The following is an 11,020-nucleotide window of genomic DNA, read 5'->3' on the forward strand; positions in this document are numbered from 1 at the left end:
AGATGATTGAAGTATCACCAGCAAGATGTCTCAGTGGGAAAACACAGTGATAGAGCAGCACATCTTTCTGTAGCCTCTGCATGCACACTCATAGACACAATTACCTACACAGACACAAGATACATACAATACACACATGGACATAAATTTGATGGTGATGATGATGAAAACGATAATGAAAATTTTTAAAGAATGTACAAGATAAGCATAGAACCTTAAGAAGAAACCTGAGCCAACAGCAACACAAGCTTTGCCTCATGTCCTTTTGATGTGAGTTCAGGAACATCTATCTGGGACAATGACCATGGAACAGGTAAGTCACAAATTATCCACCTAGAATTAAAGTCTACATGGTATATACTCACTTATAAATGCGTATTACACATATAATGTAGGATAATCATACTAAAGTCTGTACAACTAAGGAAGCTAATCAAAGAGGACGACCCTGTATATGATGCTCAATTTTCATTCAGAAGACAAATGGGACAGACATCAGAAGATGGGGAAACAGGGAATATGACAGGAGCCTACCAAAGAGGGCCTCTGAGATACTCTACCCAGCAGGGTATCAAAGCATATGCTGAGAATCATAGCCAAATTTTGGGCAGAGCACAGGGAATCTTATGAAAGAACGGGGAGATACAAAGACATGGAGGAGCCAGGAGCTCCACAAGGAGAGCAACAGAACCAAAAGATCTGGGGTCTTTTGTGAGACTGGTACTCCAAACAAGGACCATGCATGGACATAACCTAGAACCCTTGTGCAGATGTAGCCCATGGCAGCTCAGTGTCCTAGAGGGTTCCCCAGTAATAAAAACAGAGAGTGTCTCTGACATGAACTCATGGGCTGGCTCTTTGATCACTTCCTCCTGAGGGGGAGGCAGCTTATGAGGCCACAGAAGAAGACAATGAAGCCAGTCCTGATGAGACCTGATAGAATAGGGTCAGATGGAAAGGGAGGAGGACCTCCCCTATCATTGGACTGGGATAGGGGCATAGGAGAAGAAGAGGGAGGGAGGGTGGGACTGGGAGGAAATGGGAGAGGGGGCTACAGCTGGGATATAAAGTGAATAAACTGCAATTAAAAATAAATTAAAAATTAATAAAAGTCTGCATGGAACATTGAATTTTCATTAATTTCCCAGTAATTTTGTTTAATCATTCTTTCTCTAGTGGTTTTGCCTTTAATGAATCTTTAAAAGGAATAGGAGAAAAAGATTTCACTTTATAGTTAAATATTTGAGGTGACTGACAGCCATCATCCTGTCTCAGATATTCGCAACTCAGACTCATGCATAAGATTCTGCCATTAAAGAAAGAGAAGCAAGAAAATTTGAACACAGGGAACTTCCCAGAGACTCATACTCCAACCAAGGACTATTCATGGAGATAACCTAGAACCCCTGCACAGATGTAGCCCATGGCAGTTCAGTGTCCAAGTGGGTTACATAGTAATGGGAAGAGGGACTGCCTCTGACATAATCTGACTGGCCTGCTCTTTGATCACTTCCCCCTGGGGGGGAGCAGCCTTACCAGGCCACAGTAGAGGACAATGCAGCCACTTCTGATGTGAACTGATAGACTAAGATCAGAAAGGAGAGGAGAACCTCCCCTATCAGTGGACTTGGGGAGTGGCATGCATGCAGAAAGAGGAGGGAAGGTGGGATCAGGAGGGAGGAGGGAGGGGCCTATGGGGGGATACAAAATGAATAAAATGTAATTAATAAAAAATTTTAAAAAAGAGAAGCAGCTGTAGTTATATTTCAGAGACAGAGCACGTTGCCTAGCACACTTAAGATCCTGGATATCATTCTCAGGACTGCAAAAACAAAACAGAAGCTAAAATTTTGTCATTGGAAGCTGGAGATATGGCTCATCAGTTAAAAGCACTGCAGAGGGTCTGTGTTCCCAGTACTGATTTCCAGATTCTTACATGCATCTCTAACTCTGGCTCCAGGGAACAAAGCACCCTTTTATGTCTCCTGTAAGTACTACACTCACATGCACAAACCTGCACACAGCCAAACACAGATACACAATGAAATCTTCTTACTATATGAAGCTATCATTACCCAGAACCCATAGTGAAGCAAAATATTCTAGTTACTTTGGTTCTCAAGAAGATCCTAAGCATGCCATGAATAGTAAATGCTGGGGCTAGAACCATAGAAATAAGTTCAGAGGTTCAATGACTATGCAGAAAACTCCAGTATATGAAAAATTCCCCAAAAGTGTGTATATTGGCCTGTTATAAGTGGATGCTTCAGAAATAGTCAACCAAAAGAAAAAAATTGTTGAACATAAGCCTGGTACAAAGAGGAGATTTTAAATCTAGTGCATACTTCTGTGTCCTAGAAGTTGAAAACCCCTTCAAGATTTTTTCCAAATAAGTGCAATAGTACCTTCTCAGAATCTACACTGGGTAAAAAACAAACTCTTCTTTGATTGTTCACAAAGTCAGAATATCAAGACTGAATGAGCTGGAGATCCTGGCATTTCTGATGTAGAAGTTTCAGGGTTTTTTGAAAATTCAGATGTGTCATGTGATGTTTTGCTACAGGCTGTCTTGCGAGAGGGCATGTGATGTCTTGCTACAAACTGTCTCATGCAAGGGGCATGACTGTCCACCTGAAAACACCTGTGTGTGAACTCTGAGGAGAGGAGATATATAAAAGCCCACAGACAGTGAGATAACATTCTCTACAGCACTTTGCTGGTCTTCTGTCTTCAACACTTGACTTCCCAGAGACAAACATTCCAGAGAACTTCCTGGGGAAATCCAAATGAGGCTTGCAGCTCTCACTGACTTGCTATGATCTTCTGAATCATGCTGATCTGTGTTGTAGTTTGGTGTTGGCCTTTGGACTGGACTGCTGGGTTCAGGTCAATGAAGAGTGGACTTGTTCCAAGGAAATACTTCTAAAATGTCTACAACCCCTTATTACTAATAACCTTCTTTTCTTTTCCTACCTCTGGTCAGTGGGTGGAAGAGAGCCAGAAGTGTTGAAGAACCTTAAATAAAGTAGGTTTGTTGAAAAATCTAAGCCTAAACACTTCACTTACTGTGAAGTTGAGTCTCAATAAATAGGGCCAGAGAGATGGCTCCAAATGAGAAGTACTTGACACCAAGCCTGATAACCTGAGTTCTGTCCCTAGGACTAAGATGCCTGCACACACAGTATAATAACCATTCTCTCTCTCTCTCTCTCTCTCTCTCTCTCTCTCTCTCTCTCTCTCTCACACACACACACACACACACACACACTCACATTGTTAATTTGGCAATAGAGCCCTAGGAGACACACAGAAATTCTCTAGAACTATGAGAACACACAGTATGAAGGCCTGAAGTCTCAAAGTTTTCTCTCAAAGAGCACTTATTAGAATGAGCCATAATTGGCAATCAAGAGAAACCATATGAAAAGCTCAATCAATACCCACCTTGTAGTAATTCAGTACAGTTCCTAAAAAGGCCAGAGGTGTGGGCCCAGGAATTCCCTGTTTCTTAAAAACTCCATGTGTACGAGTCCCAAACCTATAAGGAGAAAGAGAGAGTCTTGTAACCACACACAAGAGAAACATGACCATAACCAAAACAATAAAACAAATCAACATGGCTGCCCCTCCAGTTTCCAGAGAGTTTAGGAAATGGTGAAGGAACCTGTGTGCATGGCATCACACTGTTCATTTCTGTGCCTACTGAGTTCTGGTGGATCTAGGGTTCACACAAAAGTCAATCAGGCCGTATCAGGTGTAAACCTTATCAGTAAACCTCACCAAGAGGGAATAGAAGAAGGGTAGAGATACCCAGAATATCTGCATAACATCAGTATGAACTTTGAGATGTAGTATCACTGGAGCTATTGTTCAGTAGTAAAGGTATTGCCTACTAGATATAGGCTCTGGCTTCATTACTCATACCACTAAAAAATTAAAATGCAAAATTAATTCCGTTGTCATTTCATTTGGGACCTTCAAGATGACACCACAGGGAGAGACACTGGCTGCCAGTATTGATAATCTGAGTTGGATCTCCAGGACGCACACAATACGAGGGAACTGATTCTGCAAAGTTGTCCTCTGAACTACGCATGTACACACACACACACACACACATACACATACACACACACACACTGTAATAGTGATGCCCCTAACCAAAATGAATAAAAACACAAAATTTTATAATGTTTATACAAGACTTTATTTCAACTTCTGCTATTACTTTTTAAATTTTTATTCTGGTGCCTGTGGAGGGTGTTGGATACCCTGGAACTACAGTTAGTGGTGACAGCCAGCTCCTTGTTGATGTTCAGACCTGGGTCCTCTAAAACAACAGCCAGTACTCTTAGTCACTGAGTCATTGTCTTTCCAGCCCCAGCTTCCAAAACCAGTTGTGACCTTCCATACAAAATAGGTCTGAGTATTACCCCAATCACTAGGACATGGTCTGGGGAGGAACTTTGGAGGTTACTCACCAGTAGAGGAGCATGAGACTGATTGCCAGGAGGACCCAGGTTTCCAGGGAGAAAGCTGAAATCAGATCCATCTTTGCTTGTCTGTCAGCAAATTACTCCTATGTGCTCTCCCTCCTGCTTTGCATGCTACCTTTTGCAGGGCTTCCTTTCTGCCCAACTGTGCTGTAGTGAGCACAGCCTTCAATGTTATATAATGGGAAGATGGGTGGGGCAGGGCTCCAACCAGTAGATGGCTCAGCTTTGTTTCATCTGGACTTTGGTATCCTCTCCAACTTGAATGTTTGTAAAAGTTTATTCACAGCCTATTTTGACCTCCTTTGAGTTCATATTCTGTGCAGCAATCAATAAACAACTGTGTCATGTAAGTGAGACCAAATGCTCTTCCTTTCCATAAAAATTCAACCAAATTTATTGATATGAAATCCTTTTCACCAAGGCTCTCCTCATCCAAGAATACCTGAAATAAAGCCAAAGTAGTGTCAACCACAGATCTTTACAGAATGTCTTTGTCTACCCATGACAGATACTTTGTCATTTATCAAAACTTAACTCAGGAAAATGTGGCAGTCTGTCTGAGTCTGCCTGGACCTGGACCCCTAACAATAAATTAACTCCCACACATGGTCATCTTCTTCACTCTAGACCACAGTGAGGGTCTTCTTGTATATCCCCCTTGACAGACTGTGAGGCTACTCTGGACGTGGTCACCACTAGGCAATAGCATAGTCATTCAGACACACTTGTCAAGTGGGGTCAGGTCTCATGGACGAGTCAGTGGGCACAGTTTAGTGTGGGTCATGATTTATGGATGTTAGGAATGAGATTCATGGCTGCAAGTGACTCCTGACAGCTATGGGTCACAACAGAAGACTTACAAAAAGCTACTATGAAGCTTATAAACCATTTTGTTCAGTTGCTAATATATTGTAGAGAAGGTGTTTTTTTTTTTTTTTGGAGTGATGAAATGTTCTAAAAGGGACCAACTGTTCACCTTCTTTAGCTTTATCAATGCTTCATATTGAGAAACATATGTTTGAAACCAGAAAGTTATTGGGTTTTGGCCTAAAATCTGAGCAGTTTCCAGGAAATCTTTGTTGGCATACTGGGTAAAACAACTAGATGAAACAGAAATTAATCTCTCATAACCTGGGCAGATAATTTTGAAGATATGCACATATCAATCTCTTAAACAGTTCAGAGCATACCTCTCTGACATGATAACTTTGTTTCCTGGGGAAAATGGTATTGACTGTTGTTATCAGAAGTAACTTTTCATGAAGCAACTATTAAGAATTAGTCCACATGTTCTAGAGAAATAAAGACAGAACATTTCCTGAAACCATTAGTCTACCATGGGAATCATAATAGTCATTTTAAATACCTTTACAGTTGAGCCTGGAATAGAGAACTTTCACTGGGCACAAAATTATCCTTTTCTTTCCTGGTACTAACCAAAATGGCTACAGCAGTTTGTAGATGAACCACTGAAGTGTAAACATTCTGTAGTAATCAGGGGAGAAACCACTGTGATGTCACCATTCCAAGGCTCAAGCCATAACTGACAAAGTGACATATGCATTTCATTTCCTTAACACTTTTAAATTCAACAAGTTCTTTTGAACAATTTTTGCACTAAAAGTGTTTTATTAAATTTACGTTTTTACATAGCATTTACATATATATGATAGCTATATAATATGATACATATGATTTTTAGATATTGATTAAAATCAGCAGTAATGTGCACCTCCAAACTACAGTGTACTATCAAAAACAGACATCCAATGACAATATTATGTTGCTTACTGTTTTGTAAGGACAAATAGCCTAGTCTTATCCATTTATTTTTGGGGACATGATAACCAGCAGAGGTCATTTCATAGCAAATAACCTCATGGATATGACGTTTAGGAGAAAGCACATGTGAGAAGAATCCAGACAGTGAATAAGACATTTCCTTACTCTCTTCCTCTCTTGATGCAAAGATTACAAATAATTTCAGTAAAACATCAATCTCTCTAAATGGTAGCGCTTCCAATGACAGAATATCTTCAATACAGACCTTGTCTCTTAAAAAGTGACACTACCTACCATCACTGCAATACTTGAGACTAAACTTACAGCAAATTATCTCATGAGCATCAGCCTTTTCCAACCAAAGAACCAGGATATAAGTCTTTATACAGTGAACAGTAAGACATTCCCACTACTATAAGGATCCTTTATATTATTCTTCAACAAAAACACCAACTGACACCCCAATTTGAGCACTGTTTTAATGGCACTATAGTATTTTCTAATTCTTCTTTTTTTTGTTGTCTTGTTTGGTTTCTTTGCTCATTTTGTTTTTAAGATATATATTCCGGAATATATGGAATATTCAGCATATTTATTTTTTCTAATAAATATAACTGAAAATTAGTTTAATATTTCATATTGTTGCATAGTATTTGAGGTTCAGGCATAAGAGTAAGGATGTATATGGTTATCAAATATGGTGCTTCTTTTAAAAACCATTTTACTAATAATAGATATATGGTTGCTTCAAGTCTGGAAATACAATGGTTAAAATAATTTGTAATAAGAATTTTTAAAGGGCATGAGAGTTTAATTTCTCAACTATATAACAATGAAGATGATGATTGGTTTACATATGATAAAAATCTTTCTCTTTAGTGTCCCAACCCGTGGGACTTCAACAGGTTCCTAAATGGGGGGGGGGTGTTGGAAAGAATGAAGTAAGACAAAGAGACACAAAGAATGAGGCTAAGTCTGTTTGTCTGATCAAAGCCTTGTTTATTTGAAAATTTTACACAACTATATAGGGAGAAGGCAGGAAAAGGGGAAGGCTAATTTACTGCTGCAGAAGATAGCAAGAGTGCTTTATGGTTTGAGATACCTCCTGCAAGATACCTCAAGAATGTTTCCTTAAGATATCTCAAGGATGTTCCAAGGTGTTCTCACATAAATCTATCACCCATGACCTAGGGTCCTTGTGCAGCTGTTGGTAACTTTTCCACTAAATGGCATTGGCTCCACTAAATGGCTTTGGCTCACTAATTGGCTTTGGCTTCAGTAAATAGCTTTGGCTCCCAGCATCTCCTCCCTTCTTAAACAATTTAAGAGGCTAGCAGGTAGGTTTTGAACATGAGGTCTTTTGCAGATGGTGGGCATTAACCAGAGGGGGGAAGTAGTGACCTGATCCTCCCAAGGCATTTTGCAGCCTTTTCGGGTGTCTCTTTGGGGAGGAGAGGAAGACCCCATCAACACCTGAGGGCATCCCCAGCAGGTTGTGGTTAGGGGTAATCAGACACCAACCTCTATGCAATCAGGTTTGCTTCTCAGGGGACTCAGAAGGGGGCAATTGGGCCCTCCCCCTGCAGTACTTTGTCTTGCACCCCTTATAGGTACCCAGGCTACATCAGGCAAGCATTTATCTGAGTATGCTGTTCTCATGAGAGCCAAATGCAAGTAGTCAAGACCCATGTGATAGACTGTCAGCAATCTTCCTTGGGCTCAGCTAAGCCTCTGTCAGCCAAATCAAGTCTGTGATAATGAACTTGTATAGGTTTAGATGCCAAGGAGTCAATTTGTTGTTTTACAAAGCTAGTAAGTCTTTTAATGGCCCATGGGTCAAAAGATATGAGGAGAAGGAAACCCACCATGGGTCCCACAATTGAAGGAAGGAAGGTGGTGAGCCAGGGAGAGGTTGAAAACCAATTATAAAACCAACTCTCCTCTTGTTCTCTCTGTCTCTTTCTCTCTTCTAGGCCTTCCCTAATCTTATCCATGCTGTCCCTTACAATCCCAGTATAATCTGCATAAAAGCAGCACTCTTCCTTCAGTGAAGCACAGAGTCCCCCTTTCTGAAGGAAAAGCAAGTCTAGCCCTCTTCTATTTTGTAGGACAACTTCAGACAGTGAGACGAGGGATTTCTCCAAGTTGGTGATGCCAATCTCCAGTCTCTCAACATCCTTGTCAATTGTCCAGCAAAGGTCAGAGTAATGCTTGTTGGAGAGAAGGAGAGAGATTATACCCGTCCCAGCACCCACAGCTCCGAGGCCGAGGAGGACAATTAGTGTAATAGCTGTTATGGCCTCTCTTTTTGTTCTAAGCAATGCATGGTCATTAATGGGGTCCCAAAACCGGGCAAAATCTTCCCCAGAATAATAAATCAGGCGGAGAATTAATTGGACAAGGACACAGAAGGTAGTAAAATTGCTTTTGAGGTGAGGGGTATATATGCAGGGTATATATACATTACTGCAAATCTACCAGCTATCGTTGCCTGGGAGGATATAATTGGGAAAGTGGTTTGATGGTGTAATGGTTACATTACAAAGATGTCTGTGTTTCTGAAGAATACTGTTGCCTATGCATAACTCAAGGCCAGAAACAGAAGTCACCGTCAATCTAGCCTCAGCCTGTTGTGACCATCTGCATTTAGAATGGTCAGAGGAGTAGAAGATTTCCTCAGTGACAGCAATGCCTTCATAAAAGGGTGGGGCAGAATCATACCAAAGCCAACAGGACTCAGTAAGTTCAGGGTGTGTATGATTCAGGGCTAAAAAGGTATGATTAACAAGGTCTAAATTAATATGGCGTGTATCAATCCCATCTTCAATCAAGGAGGGGATAGGCTTATCAGCAAAGGAAGGAGTCGGGGAGGCAGGGACATTTTGCTTAGGCTCTGTCCGTGCAGGAAAATCATTTTTCTTGGGTTCTATCTGTGCGGGAGGGGTGAGGACAGGATTGGGTCCAATAGCTATGGGTGGAATAGCTGATTCTTTCCTTAAGGTGAGGTAAATGATAACTCCTGGACCGTTCACACCTACCTGCATGCTCACACCTACCTGCACACTCACACCTCCTTGCACACTCACACCTACCTGCACGCCCACACCTCCTACCACACTCACCTTTTACCACACTCACACCTACCTGCACGCTCACAACTCATACCAGGATCACACCTCTTACCACGCACATGCACATACCTCCTACCATGCTCACACTTCCCTGCACGCTCACACCTCCCTGCATGCTCCTCACAGTTCCCTGCATGTTCCTCACACTTCCCTGCAGGCTCACACCTCCTACCACACTCACACCTACAAGCACGCTCACACCTCCCTGCATGATCACACCTCCCTGCATGCTCACACCTCCCTGCATGCTCACACCTCCAACCATGCTCTCTCTGTCTCTCTCTGTATCTGTCTCTGTGTCTGTCTCTCTGTGTCTGTCTGTCCTTGTCTCTGTTTCTCTGTCTCTATCTCTCTCTGTGTGTCTCTCTGTCTCTGTCTCTTTCTCTGTCTTTATATAGCTCTGTCTCAGTCTCTCTGTCTCTGTCTCTCTGTCCCTGTCTCTGTCTCTCTCTGTATCTGTCTCTTTGGCTCTGTCTGTCTCTCTCTGTGTCTCTCTCTGTCTCTGTCTCTCTCTGTCTCTCTCTGTATCTCTGTCTCTGTCTCTCTGTCTCTGTCTCTCTCTGTGTGTGTCTCTCTCTGTCTCTGTCTCTCTGTCGGTCTCCATCCCTGTCTCTGTATTTGTCTCTGTATCTCTCTGTCTCTTTCGGTCTCAGTCTGTCTCTATCTCTGTCTCTCTGTGTCAATGTCTTTGTCTCTCTCTATCCCTATCTATGCCTCTCTGTCTCTGTCTCTCTCTGTGTCTGTCTCTCTGTCTCTTTCTCTCTGACTCTGTCTCTCTGACTATGTGTCTGTCTCTGTCTCTCTGTGTCTCTGTCTCTGTCTCTCAGTATCTCTGTCTATGTCTCTGTCCCTGTCTCTCTCTGTCTCTGTCTTTCTCTGTCTCTGTCCCTGTCTCTGCCTCTCTCTGTATCTCTGTCTCTGTATCTCTGTCTCTTTCTTTCTGTCTCTGTTTCTCTGTCTCTGTCTCTCTGTGTCTCTGTCTCTCTGTATATCTCCATCTCTGTCTCTGTGTGTGTCTCTGTCTCTCTCTGTCTCTCTCTATCTCTGTCTCTCTGTGTCTGTCTCTGTCTCTCTCTATCTCTATCTCTCTGTGTCTGTCTCTGTCCCTGTCTCTGTCTCTCTGTATGTCTGTCTCTGTCTCTCTGTGTCTCTCTATGTCTCTGTCTGTCTCTGTCTCTGTCTCTCTGTCTTTCTGTTTCTGTGTCTCTCTGTGTCTCTGTCCCTGTCTCTGTCTCTCTCTGTCCCTGTCTCTCTATCTCTCTCAGTCTCTGTCTCTGTCTCTCTGTCTCTGTCTCTGTCTCTCTCTCTCTCTCTATGTATCTGTGTCTGTGTCTCTGTCTCTTTGTCTCCATCTGTGTCTCTGTGTGTGTCTCTGTCTGTCTTTCTGAATGTCTCCATCTCTGTCTCTGTGTGTGTCTCTATCTCTCGGTGTCTCTGTCTGTCTCTGACTCTCTCTGTGTCTTTCTCTGTCTCTCTGTCTGTGTCTCTGTCTCTCTGTGTCTCTGTCTCTGTCTCTATCTCTGTCTCTCTGTGTATCTGTCTTTCTGTCTGTCTGTCTCTGTCTCTCTCTATCTCTGTCTCTGCCTCCGTCTTTGTCTCTCTCTGTGTCTG

General features: G+C 42.2%; 1 long non-coding RNA gene across 2 annotated transcripts in view; it reads right to left on the reverse strand.

Annotated features, from left to right (window-relative positions):
- The window catches only part of LOC132651078 (uncharacterized), a 31,065-nt gene that overhangs the window by 18,298 nt on the left and 1,747 nt on the right, over nt 1-11,020 (reverse strand). For both annotated transcript variants that reach the window (XR_009588981.1, XR_009588980.1), the window contains exons 2-3: nt 4,482-4,938; nt 3,445-3,538 (exon numbers count right to left, since the gene is read on the reverse strand). This is a non-coding gene — a long non-coding RNA (uncharacterized LOC132651078). The remainder of the gene's footprint in view (nt 1-3,444; nt 3,539-4,481; nt 4,939-11,020) is intronic.

Source organism: Meriones unguiculatus (genome assembly GCF_030254825.1).
Source record: "Meriones unguiculatus strain TT.TT164.6M chromosome 13 unlocalized genomic scaffold, Bangor_MerUng_6.1 Chr13_unordered_Scaffold_39, whole genome shotgun sequence".
NCBI classification, from domain to species: Eukaryota; Metazoa; Chordata; class Mammalia; order Rodentia; family Muridae; genus Meriones; species Meriones unguiculatus.